This window comes from Neltuma alba, unplaced genomic scaffold (assembly GCF_004799145.2).
Source record: "Neltuma alba isolate B1F8T4 unplaced genomic scaffold, ASM479914v2 tig00000938_pilon, whole genome shotgun sequence".
Classification (NCBI taxonomy): domain Eukaryota; kingdom Viridiplantae; phylum Streptophyta; class Magnoliopsida; order Fabales; family Fabaceae; genus Neltuma; species Neltuma alba.
This window is the reverse complement of record NW_021632266.1, coordinates 16,300-34,137: the sequence shown is the minus strand read 5'-3', so window position 1 is coordinate 34,137 and position 17,838 is coordinate 16,300. Positions and strand designations below refer to the sequence as shown.

The 17,838-nt window shown below is 34.9% G+C and overlaps 1 pseudogene; it reads right to left on the bottom strand.

Annotated features, from left to right (window-relative positions):
• Positions 1 to 13,092: 13,092 nt before the first annotated feature.
• On the bottom strand, positions 13,093 to 16,876 carry LOC114748880 (endo-1,4-beta-xylanase 1-like; annotated as a pseudogene).
• Between the last annotated feature and the right edge of the window lie 962 nt (positions 16,877 to 17,838).

Here is a 17,838-nt window from a genome sequence, read left to right as displayed (position 1 = left end):
GCCCGGCAATGGCTCCGTATTGTGGGTGGTTGACAAGACTTCTTTCTTTGCCATATAAAAGAAATATTTGATAATTACAAAAGCAAGCTAGCCTAGTCCAGGGGATTATGCCCCACCCTATTCCTCATTTTTTAATTAAGAAATCTTTTACTCCATTTGTTTTTTTTTTCTTTTTTCTCTCAAAAAGTTTTTAACAGTATATGTTTTTCTTCCATTTTTAGCTTTAACGGATAGCGTGTAAAAAAATGTGCGTGCGGTCGTTAGAAATCAGGCGCTCGCCCTATAATATAATTACAAATAAGCATGACCTTTAATTGAGTTAACTAAACTGTTTTCCCCATTTTTGGCCAGAAAATTAATCCTTTTCCTTTTGAGAATGATTATCTCTAAAGAATTGTTTTTGTAATGGTTTAATATATTATTTAAATGCAACCCACAGAATGAAATATGCAGAAGAGTAAATACAGTTAGGGGCGTACATTGTTCTTCGGCATTTGTTTGTCTATTAGACCATTTCTTCGTTAAAACCAATAGTTATTTGGTTAAATTATATAAATCTTTTCGAATTTTGAGTTTGTTGAACTGTGATCTTTTATCGACATCTAGTACATCATCTCTAAGTGTTTGACATAATTTTAAGACCAATTCAATTTTTACCTCAAAACCACTTTAGAGTTGAGCTTTTTTTTTTTAATTGTCAACTTTTTTATTTTTGAACGTTCTAAGACTAAAAAACCTATCCAAACATGTCTATTATATTATCTTAATTGGTTGTCGCCCCAGCTTCAATTTGAAAAGATTAATCAGAATAAAAATTACTCTTACCATAGCTGAGTATGTCCATAAGTCCGAAGGTCGATTGATAACCTCTCAGGGGGTTTAACTAGTGCTTCTCTTATCTATATAATTTTTTTTTATACATTAGGGAAGTTTGCAGTTAAAATTATCAACTTCTACTGGCATCTCAATTCTCTGCAAAGCTTTTTTTTTTTTTTCTCTCCCGACAACAAGCCTTTTTATTCATTGATTGATGTTAAATTCTCCTGAGAAGATGTGACACAGAGCACACAATAGCAATGTCTTTGATGTGTTTAGTGAAACTTTTCGAAGTCGAAGGAGAAACATATAAAATAGGCTTAGAGACGAAAGAAAAATCTGACTTAGAGTGCTCTTGTGAAGGAATAATTTTGTCTGCACCACCAACCATTAGCTTAATTCGTACGTGAAAATTCGCTGCTTTTCCTTGTTTATTTCCCAGACACTTACGTCCCATCCCATTCAACGATAATATTGAGGTGCTTTTGAGTGTTCACACATCATCTTTATATGATTGGTAATGTCTTCCCGAGTTCCCGCCCAGCTGAAATCTTCGAACCAATACTCCCAAAATTGGCACCAGGGCATTCAACATTAATTATACTGAAAAGAAACACCAGGCCCAGTGCCCCGCGTTGAATGTTATTTCATTCATGAATAGATGCCATACACGTGTCCTTATGCCGTGCTACATCGACCTTGGTCAGCGATATGCAAAATATATATGTATATATTTTCATTTTAAAAAGATCAATATGAATTGCAGAAATTATCTGTCCCAGCTCTCAGGAGAAATTCACTTGCCCATTTCTTACTACGAAGAGTTTACGCATTGTTTGGTCTAATAAAAATTTACCCATCGACATTTACTATCCTCCACACACAGAGAGAGAGAGAGAGAGGGATTGATATTTCTCTACGAATGAACACGCCGTTCGACTACTTCCTCGAAGATGAAAAGCTTACTGTCACCCAAAAAAAAAAAACAAGAAAGATGATGATGAGGAGCTTCCTCTTAAGATTAAAATAAACTTTCACATCCTTCAATGATGCGCATATGGATGTATTGGAAATACATGTTTCTATAAATAAGATCTTATAATTAAGTTTGGGAGTAGTATATAAAACTTACTGTTGTTCCGCCATTGACTTAAAATGTGACGCGTCAGATACTTTGAATCATCTCCGCCCATACGTAACACGTTAGGGCATGAAATAAAGCAAATCACTTTGCCGAGTCCCATCGATCCATCCTCTATACGAAGGAGGAGTACTGACGGTTTAATCGCTTTCCCAAGTCAATAATCAATAAGTCCTATGGAAACTCGAAGGCTTGTTTGGTTGCGGTAATGTTAATTGGGAAAAAAGGACAGGATAAAAAGATATTTAGGGTCTACATATCATGTGTCTCCCTTTTAAAGCTTAATACAAACTTCAGTCCTTTAAATTATTGTTATTTTAGTTTTGGTTCTTTGGTTTTTTAAATTGCTTTTCATTTAAAACACTGGTTCTTATAATCTAATAAAAATTTTAACCATTTTGATCATAGAAGGGCCAAAACATATGATTTAAAAACTGAGAGATTGAAACTAAAATGAGTAAAAATTTCAAGGATTAAAAATTATATTAACCTTATTTTCAATAATGTTTTAACTTCCCAAGTGTTTTTCTCAGATCGTCTGATTTTTTATAAATTGACCGAAAATGTCTGTTTATATCATATTTTCCAATCTGGGGAATCCAAATAGGATCTCCCCCCCCCCAAAAAAAAACAGAGAATAGGCGTGGATGAGTCTAATAAGGGCGTCGCATAATTTAATTCAAAATATTAAAAAAATTTAAAGACTATAAATATTTTCACTTTATTATATATCCTTCAGTAAATTAAATTTCACCCGCTTCAATTCAAATCTACTCAGTCATCAACAAAGAAACCTTACACCTACACATATACTAGAATTTAAATATAAGCAATATTTTATAATATAATTTATATTATAAAATAAATTTTATATTTAGAACTGGATAAATATACTAGACGCTCATGCTTCAAATCCTTACCGGGCGAGGATCAGTTTCATGATTTAAAAGCTCAATATTAATTATCAATATACATACACACTCGTGTACGAGAAGCCGAAAACTAAATATGAGTTTGACATACAAATCTGAAAGCAGGAGGTGTGTGGATTTGTCTAAAAGTATTTTCTAAAAATAATTTTTTGTAAATTAAAATAAATTTCTCTATATATTTATTTTATATGTTTAGTTTATATCTAAATATCCCTGAAATTGTATACGCCTGTTTGGCTTTTCACATCTGGGTACCCACTAAAAAGTCCATTTACTGAACCCCGCTCTCACCGGACTGCTGTGCCGTTCAGTTTCACCGTTTTCGAAATCCTCTCCAAAAGTTCGTGTAGACAAGCCTACTTAGGAATTACCTTTGCATTTAACATTTCCAGTTAGAAAGTGCCCCCAAAATTCTTGGATCATAATGGCAATCCTCTCCCTCCGCATAGGATTTTGCATGAAAAATGAAGAGGTGTGTTTTTAAAAAGTTATGTTTTTACATAAATTTATTAAATTAATAAATTTATATGATGGGTTATGTTTTCATATAAATTAATATATTTATATGAAGGGTTGTGTAGGAAGTTAAAACATTAAATAGCCCTACATACTAAATATATTGTATTTAACAAAGGGTCATATAAAAAGTTAAAACATTAAATGAACCTACATACCAAATTTATTGTATTTATTTAAATTATGTTATTCATGAACTAACATATAGATGTGACTTTTTATTTAACAAGGTATTATTTCAAAAAGTATCTCTTTGAGACATTATTCCATTGTCTATATAAACCCTTCACTCTCACTTCATTTGTGAGATATACAACACAACATAACACAAACACCAAGATCTAACTCGTTACTTTTGTTTTTGAATGTACACAGAGATAGAGTTAAATTATCACTTTATAAAAATCATTATTGTCTTTACTTGAATTTTGAGAGTACAATCCATATTCAAGGGTCTTTATTGCATCCTGAAAAAAATCCGTCAGGCATCCCAACTTGCTCTCTATAAGACAAGTATAAGTGGAGGCGAATTAAACCTAAAGAAAAATACTACTCACATCTTAAAAATATCATGCATCGCTTTATTTTTCATCCCTTCTTCTTTTCCTCTTTACAGAACCATTCCCGCTAACACAAGCATTGAAAATACAGGAACGCAATAGATGGCCCAACGACTATACAGAGACTCGTGTCCTTGTATAGTCCACATCTCAGAGCAATTCCACATGCTAAGTTTCTTCTTGAATGCATGTATGAATACCTAAATTTTTTTTTAATTCAACATGCCAGGTTTTACATTATTTATACTTTTTACTGCGTATATTATTGGGGATATCAAATTTTACATAATAAAAATTAAATATTATCAAACTAATGTCCTTTACAGTAATTATATATTATTTAAACAATTTCGAATTTATGAAATTACTTCTTTTTGGTGCTTAATATAATACACTTTCAACTATGCTATAGGGATTAAAAAATATTTATAGTTGAAAGGTAGTTTATCTGATTAAAATGGTAAAAAAAAAAAAAGGTATTACTTCCCAATATTTTCCTTAAATTAAAAATAGTATTTTTAAATAATGTTTATTTTCCTTACATAATTTCTCTCCACAACACAGTGAATGAGAAAGAATGCAATGCTACTTGATTTGTTGTAATAGGGTTCACACGGAGGATCACGGATATATTTAAAAAAATATCTGAGAGTTAAAGTAAGGGTTTTTTATTTTTGTTTTTTTTTGTTTTTTTTTTTTTTGGGCGTGGGGGTGGGGGGCTTTGGTGTGATGATGGAATGATTCGAAAAGAAGAGGGGAAGGGAGCTGGGGATGAAAACTGGAAAGTGAAGGTGCCACTGCCTCCCATGGTCACGCACACCCACTTTCCCGGGTTAAGGACTGCGGGCCCACCCCAGGCTGCCCCCCCGAGACTCCCGCGCTACTCTCTCTCCCTCTCTGAGTCAAGCAAGTGAAGGGGGCATATGTGTGTGTGTGAAGGAGGAGATTGGACGTTTCTAACTTTTGGAACTGCCAGTGTTAGAGTCATTAACGTACTGACTTGCCAGAATCCTATTCCTCTTCACTTGTCACTCTTCTCCTTCACTATTCTCTTCGCCCCTTCCCCATGCCCCTCTCCCTTCCTCACTGCGCCTTCACCCCCAATTAAATACATCACCCTTTTGTTTTGTTGAGCGCTAGTCATCTATAATTAGAAACAACGCTCCCCTTCGTGCAAATTCCAAATGTAATATTAAGGGTACTTTTATAATCGTTTATAAATTACTTTTTAATTATTAATTATGATTTATAAAATATAAGATAAATATATAAAAAGAGTTTTACCTCGACCCACATGAAACATGTTTATGAGTAATTTCTAAAACCATGCCGAATAAAGCTTAATATGTTTGTTGTGAATGTGTTTGATTGTACATCCTCTAGTTGAGATTTAATGTAGACCACTAAGATTTAATATGTAATTTTTTATTTTTAAATAAGTATATAATTTAAAATAAATATAATATCTTAACTGTAACTTTTTAAAAAAATATATTGTTTATTTAAAAATTATTAGTTGAAAATTTTAAATCCAAAACATTAAAACTGGTTTTGAATTGTTTAGATTTCATTACAGTGATGAGCATCTTGCTCGTCGCTGCGATGAACATTGAAATTAATTCCTTAATCAAGCATCATGATACTCATCGCTATTCCTTGGTTTATATTATATGTCTCTTTTTAACTAACTCATACATATAAATAAAAACAGTTAAAAGTATTAACTTTGTTATAAAATTCAAATAATTTTTAATATTATTTTTATTGACTATACTAAACCCTAACGTCGTACTAGTTTTTATTCCCTCGTTGCTCTTATCAAATATAAGCATATATAACCAAAAAAAATTAATGCCCCTTAAAACTAAGCAAATATATTATAAAAAGAACAAAAAATACTTGTCAGTTGATAAGGGAGTATTAAATTAAAAAAAAACACATCAGTCTGCATACCCTATGCTACTTTATTTCTTGGACGTAGCAATCCTGGAGACACCGAGTAATGAACATTATTGATGATAGTTTTGTGTGCAAAAGAGAGGTGGTGGCGGCGGCGGATGTAACACCGGACACCGTGTCGTAATTGATCAAGGAATGGCTGAATACGTAATTGCAATTCCATGATTAATTAGTTTCTTGTTACGGAAAAGGCTTTAGTTAATTAGCCGAACAGGTCATTTTCGAGGATGGCTTCAGCGGGCTTGTTAACCCAATAATCACGGGGATTATTAATCAATTAATTAATGTTCGAGTAAAATTAAAATTGCATGTTCATAAGTCATACTAATATATGGCGATTCCTTCAGCCTCACTTCAGATTTCCAGTCGCGTTACGGTGTAGCTGTCTATTATGGGGCAGCTTCTTTTTGCAATCACATCACCATCAAAATCATCATCATATATAAAATGAGCTGTTCCTGTCCCATCACTCCCAAAGTTACTCATGCATTTCCCCCCCTTTTCATTAAAGCAGCCTTCATCATTTCACACTTCTTTTTACAAAATATTTTTTCACATTTTTTATATTTATTATTTTTAAAATTATTCTGTGTATTCACTTATAAATAGATATACTATCTATGATTTTATGTACATGAGTTAAATAAATAATTTATTTTGATTCTAAATATAAAATTATAATTTATTTTTATACAAATTTTATAATTTTTTTCAATGCATCTTATTGATTATACATATAATGTATATAATTAGAAAATATATTATGTATGAAAAAATCAGCACATTTATTATAAATTAAATAACTAATTTAACTATTTTTTAATACACATCAAATAGTTATTGAGTTATCATATTAAGCACTAGAGAGAGTATAGTCTAATACTATGTATTGGTACTTTAGAGAGATCACAATTTTTATTATTAACTAGTTTGTTTGATTTTCTCAGTTTATCCAAATCAATTAAGTATATAAGAAGTCTTCTAGGAGAAGTTTTTGGTCTATTTTTTAAAGGTCGAGAGGGTAAAAATCAACATGATGTTGAAATTAAGTGTGATTAATAAGGATAATATTGAAAATCACCTAAATTTCATGAAAAATCTAATGCTTTTAGTTATTTTTATCGGTGCATGAGAATTAATTAAAGATTAAAATATATATTTAGTCCTTGAAAATTATACAAGGTTTCAACTTGGCTTCTTACTTTTAAAAAGTATATTTATAGTTATCTGACATTAAAATTGTTAATAAAAATAATGATATTGAGATCTTAAATCTTAATAAAATATTTTTAAATACTGACGTATTAACTTTAATTTTTAAAATAACTATGATTGTTAAAAAAAAAGCATCATTTGCATTTAATAATCTTATGATTAAAAGATTAAAAATATACTTTTAAAAGTTAATGAACCAAAATAAAACTCTGCATAATTTTGAAAGATCAAGTGTATGCTTTAACCTTAGTTAAAAATGCCTTATACTATAGACCAGAGAGAGTATTTCTTATATTAAGTTTAAGATGGAGTATGTTAATAAATACATATATTAAAAAATTAGCCAAATTAGTTATTTATAAAATAAAAATATATATTAGTTTTAAAATTGATTAATAAAAATAAATAATTAAGGTCTTATATTTATGATTAAAATAAAAAAATTTATAAACTTTTAAATTTAGGAGTGGATTATTTTATAGCTAAAGTCATAATGATTAATAGACAACAGTTGCATTCTCTTCCTTTCACTCAGAATGCCCTGCTCTCAAGGCGGTTATTTTTAACAATGATCACTTTCTTTGCCCAAAGGCTTGCCCAGAAACTGACCGTCAAAAATTATTTTGAGCTGTTGCTAATAATTCTGCAGCTAAGATTGAATGGCAATGTGTAGATGTTTTTGCTGAAAATTTGAAGTTGCTAGATGCAAGGCCTTTTGTAAAGCTTTTCCCGGTTTTAAGGCAGGGCAATTATGCTGCAGACTTCATTGTAGTTTGTGCAAAGAATGGGGTGAGCTCCAGTGTAGTGCTAGCTTTAGCCTCACCCCGTCTCTAGCAAACTTTGATGACTGATGCTTTGTTTCTACAAGGAGAGATTTAAATCTACGAATGAGACTTAGTGCTAGGGATCGTGAGGGCATTGGTTAATTTGTATTTGACAGCACCTTGTTTTGCTGGCCGTGCGGTGTTGCTCTCTATTCCCATTAATAAAATGTGCTTGTTGGTTAAAATTAAACTAAGATGCCAACAATTATGGATAAATCTAGGAGCCATAATAACCTATGTAACTAATAAGTTGATTTGAATTGATCACACACATATTTATCTAACATCACGTTTTAATTAATTCATTTTCTGCAAACACTAATTCGTTTCGGTGACATGCAAATAATTTTTCATGAACATTTAAAGTCACATACACACAGTCTTAACTCACTAAAAGGAAAAAAAAAACAAAAAACGCGTTAATTGTTGGGGTCAATTGGACCAAAGCAAAAACGAAAGAAATGGAGTACTTGCGAACTTTACAATAAAATAACATAAATTTTGAGTGAGGATCCTCAGGAGAATCAAAATTAGGTAAAAGTCGCATTCTTCTCATCTCTTATCTTTTGCAAATATGGACTGGTTTTACGGCCATGTTTTAAACTTCCAGTAAATTTGTAATTAACCTCACCACCTGGATTATCAGCTTTGAGCCAAGGCAAACAAAAGATAAAACAGAGGAGTCACACGTAGGCAGATGAGAACGGTTGAGAATAATATTACCGGCAAAAAAAAAATGCTGTAATTATATAGTTAATCATCATCATTTAGAGATTTTCTGTTTCGAATATTTTACTAATAATCAAATACTCATTACTGGAAAGATGACTGATAAGAGCACATTTTTGTACAGCTTTAACCAAACAGACTTCATTATTCACACTGAGAGCAGTTAATTAGTAATTGTTATTCTAATATATTGATTAAGATAATGAGGATGGAGATTGCATGGTAGGAAATAAAGTAGCGATCTTTGTGCCTGCCATTATCAAAATAAGGCAAATTCTAAAAAATTAAAGCTGGTGAGAAAATTATGCGAATAGATGCTAAGCAGAAGACAGTTCTTGGAGGGCCCATGTCTGCCATTAAATCATATCATTCATGTTTAGCGGCCACCTTTCCCAATTTAATTAGTCATAAATATTCAACAACTAACTTTGTTGCGTAAGGAAGACAAAGCCAATCAAGAGCTATTTCAACAGTTGCGTGTTAATGATATTATATCTGATTGATTATCTTTAACAACTTGTTAAGCAAACTAATCCAACTTTAGAGTAAGAATCCGAGGGGATAATTAATCTTTCATCTCGTCACTAAACATAATAAACAGTCGTAGTATGCGTTTGTGTGGACCAACATCTTCCACAACTACGAATTTAATAATGTTACCATTAGTTCAACTAATTAATTAATGGGATCCTCCTTCCAGCTGCTGGATAATCAGTCGAATCTTTATGCAAAAGAGAGAAAAGGAAGAAAATACCGCTTGCTTTATTAGGTAAAATATTCGGATTTGCTGTCAAACAATGAACGAAAGAGGATTAAGCGTCCAAAACATCTTATTTAGTCAACAATAAATTATTCATATTATTCAATTAACGTGTAACAGTAAAGTTGGATCAATGTCGAGCACAGTAATAAGCACTACATATTTGACTAATGCAAGGAAAAGATTGATTATGTCTAATTAAAGAGATTTTTAGATTGATTTGACGGAAAAAGACAGAACAAATTCCCGTAAATAAAATTAAACTATCCTAGTGCAGTTAAAAAAAACAGTGACTATGTTTCGGTCTTGTCATTTGCATAATCCTTTTACGCTTCTTAAACACATCATTGATCAATTAGACTGCTCATCAAAACCTGCTGATGAGTTCCAACGGAAACATGTATATTTTTTTAAATCAAGTGAACAAACTGCTCCTTTTTTGGGGGGGAAAAAAAAGAGAGGCCAGAACATGACTCTCCACAATTAGAGAACCGCGTAAAAAACAGATCATGGAAGTGCCCATATGCAGTATACACATGTAATGCATAAAAGCAGGGAATTTTTCATGGCCACAAAAAAGGAAACAGAGAATTTTTCATCATCAAAACAAAATAATTAACGTCATGTCATTAATTGGGTCAGAGCAACATTACAAAGGCGTGGAGCTGGGACGACTTTTATATGATAATTGAAATTGATGCATGAATTAGACCAAGTTAATAATTCTACCCAATAGTTTATGATTTTACATGCGAGTGATGGCCAGGAGGATTCTGCCCCTTTTCCCAACCTGCCTTCTAAATTATGCAGACTCCTTTTGGGTAAAAAGTTTTAGCAGTAAATAAAATAATAACTAAAAAGCGTTTTAAGTGCGTTGCCTTTGTCGATGTATTAATTAATAATTTGTTAGACTTCCTTGGCCCTTCAATCCCTCGGATTATGGATTGTTAAAAATGTTGATGATTTTGTTTTGCTTCTTTTAAACACGGATTGATTAAAGCCGAGACTACAAAAGGGGTAACTTTGAAAAGAATCTCTTTTCCATTTTTGCCGTTTTCGAGTGAACGTCGTAATAATGCGAGCAACCACCGGCAAGAGAATCACAATACTTGTTTATTCAATTTCTTGACGATCAAATCTGATTGACGCAAACGGCTTTTTAAAATTTGAGTGTTAGCATTGATTACTATATAATAAACCAGTTTAATAATACCGATAGAAATCCGATCATGATTTGCAATTAGTCTCCCTGCATGCTCGCCATGTGTCATAATGAAGATTATAATATCTCAGACGTGGCTTCTCAGTTCTGACCCAGAGATCATCAAAATATATAGATGTGTGTGTGTGTGTGTCTGCCTACAACCCTAGTAATACCCACAGGAATTCTAGCCTGTTTTGATACAGCCAATCATTACAAATTGAAAAATTTAAACTGAACTCATTTATTCTATTCTGTTAACATATAAACACTACATACTGCGTTGCACGTGTTGCTTCAGCCTTTTTTTTTTTTTTTGTAGTGTGTGTGTGTATTCGAGTGGTCAATTCAACAGAAACACTGGAAAAAGAAGAGTTAAAGCTATAAAAGATTAATGTAAAATTGAACTGAATAGTTTGTTACTTTCGACAGGGTACAAAACGTTACAACAACCAATACACGAGACACAAAATGAGTAGTGTTAATCTAGGAAAGTAAATAATAAAAACTTTGCGATGATCTTTCAGACTCTTCCATGAAAACTCTGGGAAATCAACCCAGAAAGGAAAGGACAAGGCACGTACCACCGCTGGGCCTTATTGCCCCCCCTTTTCATAAACATTGTGGAGTAGACGTTGAGAAGGAGCCATGTTAATTATTTGTAGTTATTTAATTTTTTTAATATTATACATAAATAGCAATATGCAGATGAGAGAAGTAAAATAAAATAATAGAGTATACAAACGTTAATTAATTGGGTCGAATATTATATGGAGAAGAAGCAATGGCCAATAGGTCCGTACACGGAAGCATGGCTGAGACGGAGTAGGAGAGAGGTCACAGGCAGAGGGAGAGACATGAATGCTACTCTCACTCAACTCTCAGTCTTGACGATCTTCACATAAAATATTAATAAATGTGATTGACGCGAAAGAGAGAAAACTGCGTCTTTTTATGCGGACACATATCTGAGACTGAGATATTGGGAGTGTGCGCGCGGTGGGTGTACAGTCCCAGTCTTCGCCTTCACTTCACTTCACTTCCAGTCTTCTCTCCGTCTCTTTCTCTCTGCAATTTTTACCCTCACAGTCATGGCCCCCCTCCTCTCTCTGTTCCCTCTGACACTCCCCGGGACCCACCAACGGTGTCGTTTCAACCAGGGCGCGCGATAACAGCGCGCGAGCTGTTTCCCAATGCACTGCCGTCCCCCACCATCCTCTCGCCAGAACCTCTCTTTCATGTGCGTCGCCCGCATAATGTTGAAGGTTAAGGCGTACCACAGTGACAAGGGGGAGAAAACAGAGCAGATCAACCAATGTTTAGTGTTAGTGTATGATATAAAATTTATAACAAACTACACTCATTTTGTACACACACAGGACAGAGGCTAAGAGAGCATGAGCAGGGGGCGAGATAGCGGCAAGACTCACTGTGTGCCCATGTGAGAAGTGGGCTCCTTTTGAGGAAGGTCCAGGTATATGGATGGGACTCCCTGTGGGGCCTCCTCTCTGGGTATATATTTTCTCTCAAATATCATACTTCCCACTATATACACATTGATATGTAGAATTTCAGAGACATGTTGTGACGGGTGGAGTCGAAGAAACAGGAGGAGGGGTAGATGGCGGGAGTTTGTCAAGTTGATGTGAGTGGCGTGAGTGAGTGTGTGTCTTCTGGGGGGGCCATCCCATGTTTTCGATTTGATGGCCACTTAATGGGCTTTCACCCATATCTGATTTACTTTCCATTTTCAGATCTCCTAGTTACTACTACTATTATACTACCTTTTATTTTAGTTATAATTGCCTCCGTGCTAGCAACTCATAGTTTTGATTCGCTATGGAGACGCGTGTGTTTATGTATGCATCGCATTTCTCTGATCTTCTTATCTCTTGAAAACTAAAGAACTGGCGCAAATAATTGAGCCACGACCCAGATTGAGGTTGATGGTGGGGTTCGGGAGGTGAATGTTGTCATTTTCATCCTCCTCATCGTGTGAAATCGTATGGAAGCAGCTGGTTGCGTAATCAGAGCGAACCCAAGAGATCCTACTTCGTCTCTTATCGGCTCATGTTAGTCAACGAATCAATCAAGTAGCGTTGTTGTGGGAGGAGATTTGTTCCCTTTTTTTTTTTTTTGGTAAAGGATTTGTTCCCTTCATTCTTCATTCATCTATCCATTCCTTTTGGGCTATTTTATGTATGAGGCCTGTGATGGGCTTCATGGCTGGATTAGGGCCTGCAGGCCTCGCACTTTGATGATTCTAGGTTTGAGTAAACCAATTCAATACAAATCATTCGTGGGTTCGTGGACGGGCCGCGGAATACCCCGTCATCATCAACAATCCCACTAGACTCGCATGCATGCGTATAAACATAACGTCACAAACTTTTCTACAATTTTCTTTGCACAGAATTGCAATTGGGTGAAACACGACACTTATAAATCTAAGGATCTCAGCAGGGGAGAATCCCCCTTGTCGACAACAATCGTCTTGAAAGTATTCTTCGATGGGGTGGCCACCTCCCCGCTGGATGTTCCGTGGAAGCCTCTAAAACCAGACTGCCCTTCTTCGTCAACATGGCCATGTTTATGAGATAGCCACTCTTGCTTCAGAGCAAGGAATCTTTTCCCGGCTTCATTGATCTCACCTTCCGCATCCGTCAAGTGTGAATCGTTCCTGCTTATATAAAGTTCCCAGAATCCCCACAGCATTATGCCGTCTAGATTGGTGGACGAGACATCAAGCTCTGCGAACCAAATTGGCAGGCCAAGAATGCCCAAATTATCCAAGGTAGAACAAACAATGGGTCCCACTGGACTGTCTGACCCTGAATACCGATTCCCCCAACAGGTGCGCCTTGCTTTTGCAGATCAGTAACATGTCGAATGTATTTTTCTGGATATGATCTGGAATCACGTCCATCTCCAACATTATCATCATTTACGCACAGGGTAACAGATGGATCTAGTTTACGTGCAATCTTGAACATGTCCACTCTGATGTATTTACCTAGTCTGTCTTGATAAAATGAACCACGCATCATTTCATTATTCACATCGTAATGCTTGAACTTGCCCATGCAGTGAATCAGAAGCCCTATCAACCGATTTTTGACAGCCTTAACCAAATCATCTCTACTCAACGATATAATTCACTGCAGAACTGTGCCATCTTTTTCCAAAAAGATGCAATGCCCACGGGTTTGTATCTTGTACTTCTGACACAAGGATAACATATCATCCGCGTCTTTATTGTTAAAATTTCCCTGTTGTGGTTCTGTCCAATGCCACTTCAACTCATTCCCAAACACAGCCCAAGTGAAATTTCTCAAAAACAAGTGAACAAAATCTTCATTGTCAATGTTTGTTCTGTTGATGCATGATCCCATCGGAAAGTCGTTCTGTATTTGTCTAACTTCCACAAAGGTTTTTCTGCCTGAGTCTAGTCCTGTGAATTTAAGCATAACATCACGCTTGCGTATCTGCGCGGCATCAATTGAGAAATGTTTCAAATGACAATTTGAGGAATTCTAAGGATGACGCCAAGCAAAGCTTAACACGTCCAGTCAATGAACAATGGAATAACAAAATGATAACCCACTTCCTATTAACAATGCCTAAGAATAATTTCAGGGTCGTATTCAGATTACAAAGAAAAACGGGCGATAAAAAAGATGTGCCAGATGTCTGAAATTGTAATGCTTTCAGTATCATTTATTTTCTTTTCTATAGGGTCGGGAGATGGGCTATTGCCAGTAAGTTGCTCGGTCAAACCAGTACACGCACATACATTACAAGAATTTCTATCTATAGAGATATGTCCGTATTGAATAAATGACAAAGGTAGATGTTACCTTCTCTGTCTGCTCCTTTAAATATGCAAACCTTTTTTGCCTGTCAAGAGGGAATATCTAGAGTCCGGCAATCATCAAGTCAACACCAGAAGCAGGACCTCGGAAATGAACCATAACCTTTGATGGTGGCTTCTCGATTCTAAAGGACCCATCCATTTCATACCATCTGTCATCAGCAACCTCAACGTGCCCACAATGGAACCGCTGGTTGTCAACAGAAAGAGCAACATTAACATTCTGTGAACCAGTTGATCTTAAACCAATGCGAACCCAATCACATACTTGATATGTCAGTGAGAGTTTTAGTTTCTCAGTGATGATCTGTACAGGACCATCCATGGCTTGGTGCGATTCGTCACAAGGACGTAGCGCCCACTTAATTGTTCATGTAAACCCAGCGAACCTCTTGCCAACGGTGGAATAATACGAAGAGATTCGCTTCCAACACTTAAAGTACAGTTGCCAAGGGGAAATCATCCCTTGGAACCATCATCTAGATTGGTGTTCTCAATCACATTAATCCCAAAAGCAGCATCTGCAGGACAAATCCCAGATTAGTGTTTATATCTGCCTAACACTGCTCCTACTTGGCCGGCCTTCCATTTATAGCACACGAAACAACTCCAAGAATAATTGCAAGCTTATACTCTTCCGATCCTTATTATAAGACCCAATTTGACTTTTTATTTGGTCCTAATTATAAGACCAAATCCATTTTGTCTCTTATATTTATGCATTTTTTTCCAAGATAATCCTTCTAATAATGATAGTTTTAGCCAATATACTTAATTAGCAAGGATATTTTAGGAATGACAACACTTATTTATTATAAATAACCAACTTAACTTACTTCCTTAATCTCCTCAAATAAGTCAATTGGGTCTTATAATTAGGGCCGGAGGAATATTATTTTTGAGAGTCAATACTGACCTTAACGTCAGGTGGTGTTGAAGGAGGTGATTTTGCTGCGCGCTTAACAAACAAAGTATTGACAAGAATGTCAGCGCATTTAAAGGGAACTTTCCCTTCATTTGAACCCATTCTTCATCTGTTGCCTGCACACTTCAGGATTAACATCTTTGCTCAGAAATGAGAATCGTCAAGGAAGCTTTTTCGTATCAGTTATTATTATGCGTAAAATTCATGATCAATTCTATATTATCTATGAGAAAAATCTGGCGACACCGCGTTTCTTTTCTCATTTTATCAAGATTATTCCCAGGAAAGTTATAACCCAGGGAGTATATAACATACAGAAATATGATAATCATTTAAACAAGAAAAAGAAAAGAAAAGAAGCTAACTCCGCAATTTCTATAAACTGGTCTCGAAGATCTGGCTTTTGGACACACAAAGTTGCCCTTACATCAGCGGAAGTAATCGTTCCCATGTATCCGAACAAAAGCAGTGACTTCGTAGGCAAGCTTACGCTGTACCTTTAGTGATGTCTAGCTGAATTCCATTCTAACTTCCTGCTCGTTCTGTCGCTGATGCAAAATACTTCCCAGTCCGACGAAGAATTTTCAAATCTTCCATGGAATTATGCAAAGCAATCTTGCAGCCTCTTCCAGACCAACTATTCAGGCCATCATCAAATGTAGGGTTTATAGCAATGTCCTCATCTCTAGCAGCATCACTTTCAGAGCTTGCACGCTTTCAAAATAGATGTATTGCATGTAAGTATGTTACAGTTTCACGCGCTTTAAAGCAAAATACTTCAACGTACTAATATTATTAGACCTAAAATAAAATTATAAGACCCAAGTGTGCAGAATTACATTATACTCATAAAGACTTGTGATCTCTGCTGATTGTATGAGCAGCTTAACTCCAGAAGCAGGTCCTTCCAGATAAAATATAGCCCGTTCAGGTATAGTTGGCAAGTAAACTGTCCTTTCTAACCTTGCCCAGCTGGCCTCTGTTACTGAATTCCTGAAGAGAGTAATAGTATTAAAATATTTTCAAACTCTTTAGAAGCAAATGATGGTTATTAAATTTTATACCTCCCAATGGTCATGTAACAAGTATCTGAATCTCGATATTGTAGCTTAATAGTAGCTATAACATCATATTTCTGATGAAGCCCAGATACTCCCACACAAGTTGAAACCTTGTAAGTGAAGCCAGCGGAAACTTTGCTTGTGATGTCCTGTTCCAGACCTTGCCACCATTCCTTACGGTTCGTGACAACAGCATAATTGCTACTTGACTTGATCAAAGTTTTCCCTCGTGAACCTGATTTAAGCTGAAACCACATAGCCATGGCAGCAATTAGGATGCCAAGAGTCCAGCCCTCTAGAGAAGTCGTGGTTAACTACGATGTTAATAGACTTCCTCTCACATGTACTAGAGCCGTTTCCTTTCATTATCTATCAAATAATGCCACATTAGAGAAGAAAATTAAAACTTGGAAAGTGAAAATCAAGCAGAAGATAATGAGGAAATCATTCAAGCTAAGTAATATTAATTGGTAAACTTTCAATTTTATTAGCCAGCTTATTTTTAACTTCTCTCAAAGACATATATACTGCAAGATTTTCTTAATTAACCACTCTTTTAAATCAGAGAAATGCGAAACAAACTCATGGCAGCGTATCTATACACTAAAAACTATATAGGTTAAATTTGATTAGTCAATTTAACTCTTGGCATCTGGCTACGAAAATTACGCGTGGCACAATTTACCTTTTACCTTTTCCTCTTCTCTGGGGACTGGGACGTTTAACTTGCCCTTTTCACTCTTAGAACCAGAAACTCATATTCTCAAAACATTGAAATTGACGATTCACAAAATGAAAAATGAACACTCTCACATGATTTAGTTAGTTTTTTTTTCCCATGAAAAAAGGTCATTTGTATGTTGAATTGCCATAAGATCATCAGTACTCCTACATGATAATGGATATTGGGCAGTCAAAGAATGACATGAAAAAGTTGTGACGGTACTGATGAAAACGCTAAAGTGAATGCATAGCAGTCATACAATATAGAGTATATATTTTTGCTATTCATAGGTATTTTTTTATTAGAGTCAATCTTATTTAAGACACTGTTAAACACTAAATTTAAATATCTCTTTTAATAAGAATTTAAATTTTGATTGATCGCATTGTAAGCTCTCAATTACAAGCTCTTGATTGCAAGTGCCTGAAGCCCAGACAAAAGGGAACCAAAAACTTGAAATTTGGCCCAAAAACAACTTCATGCGTAATTGGGATTCCTTTCTGAGCACTCGATGCTAAAACTTGTTAGAAATCAGAGGCCTTTGAGAAGAAATAATTTATAAAACTTTTGAAGATTACGCACACTTTTTTAACAATCAGATGTA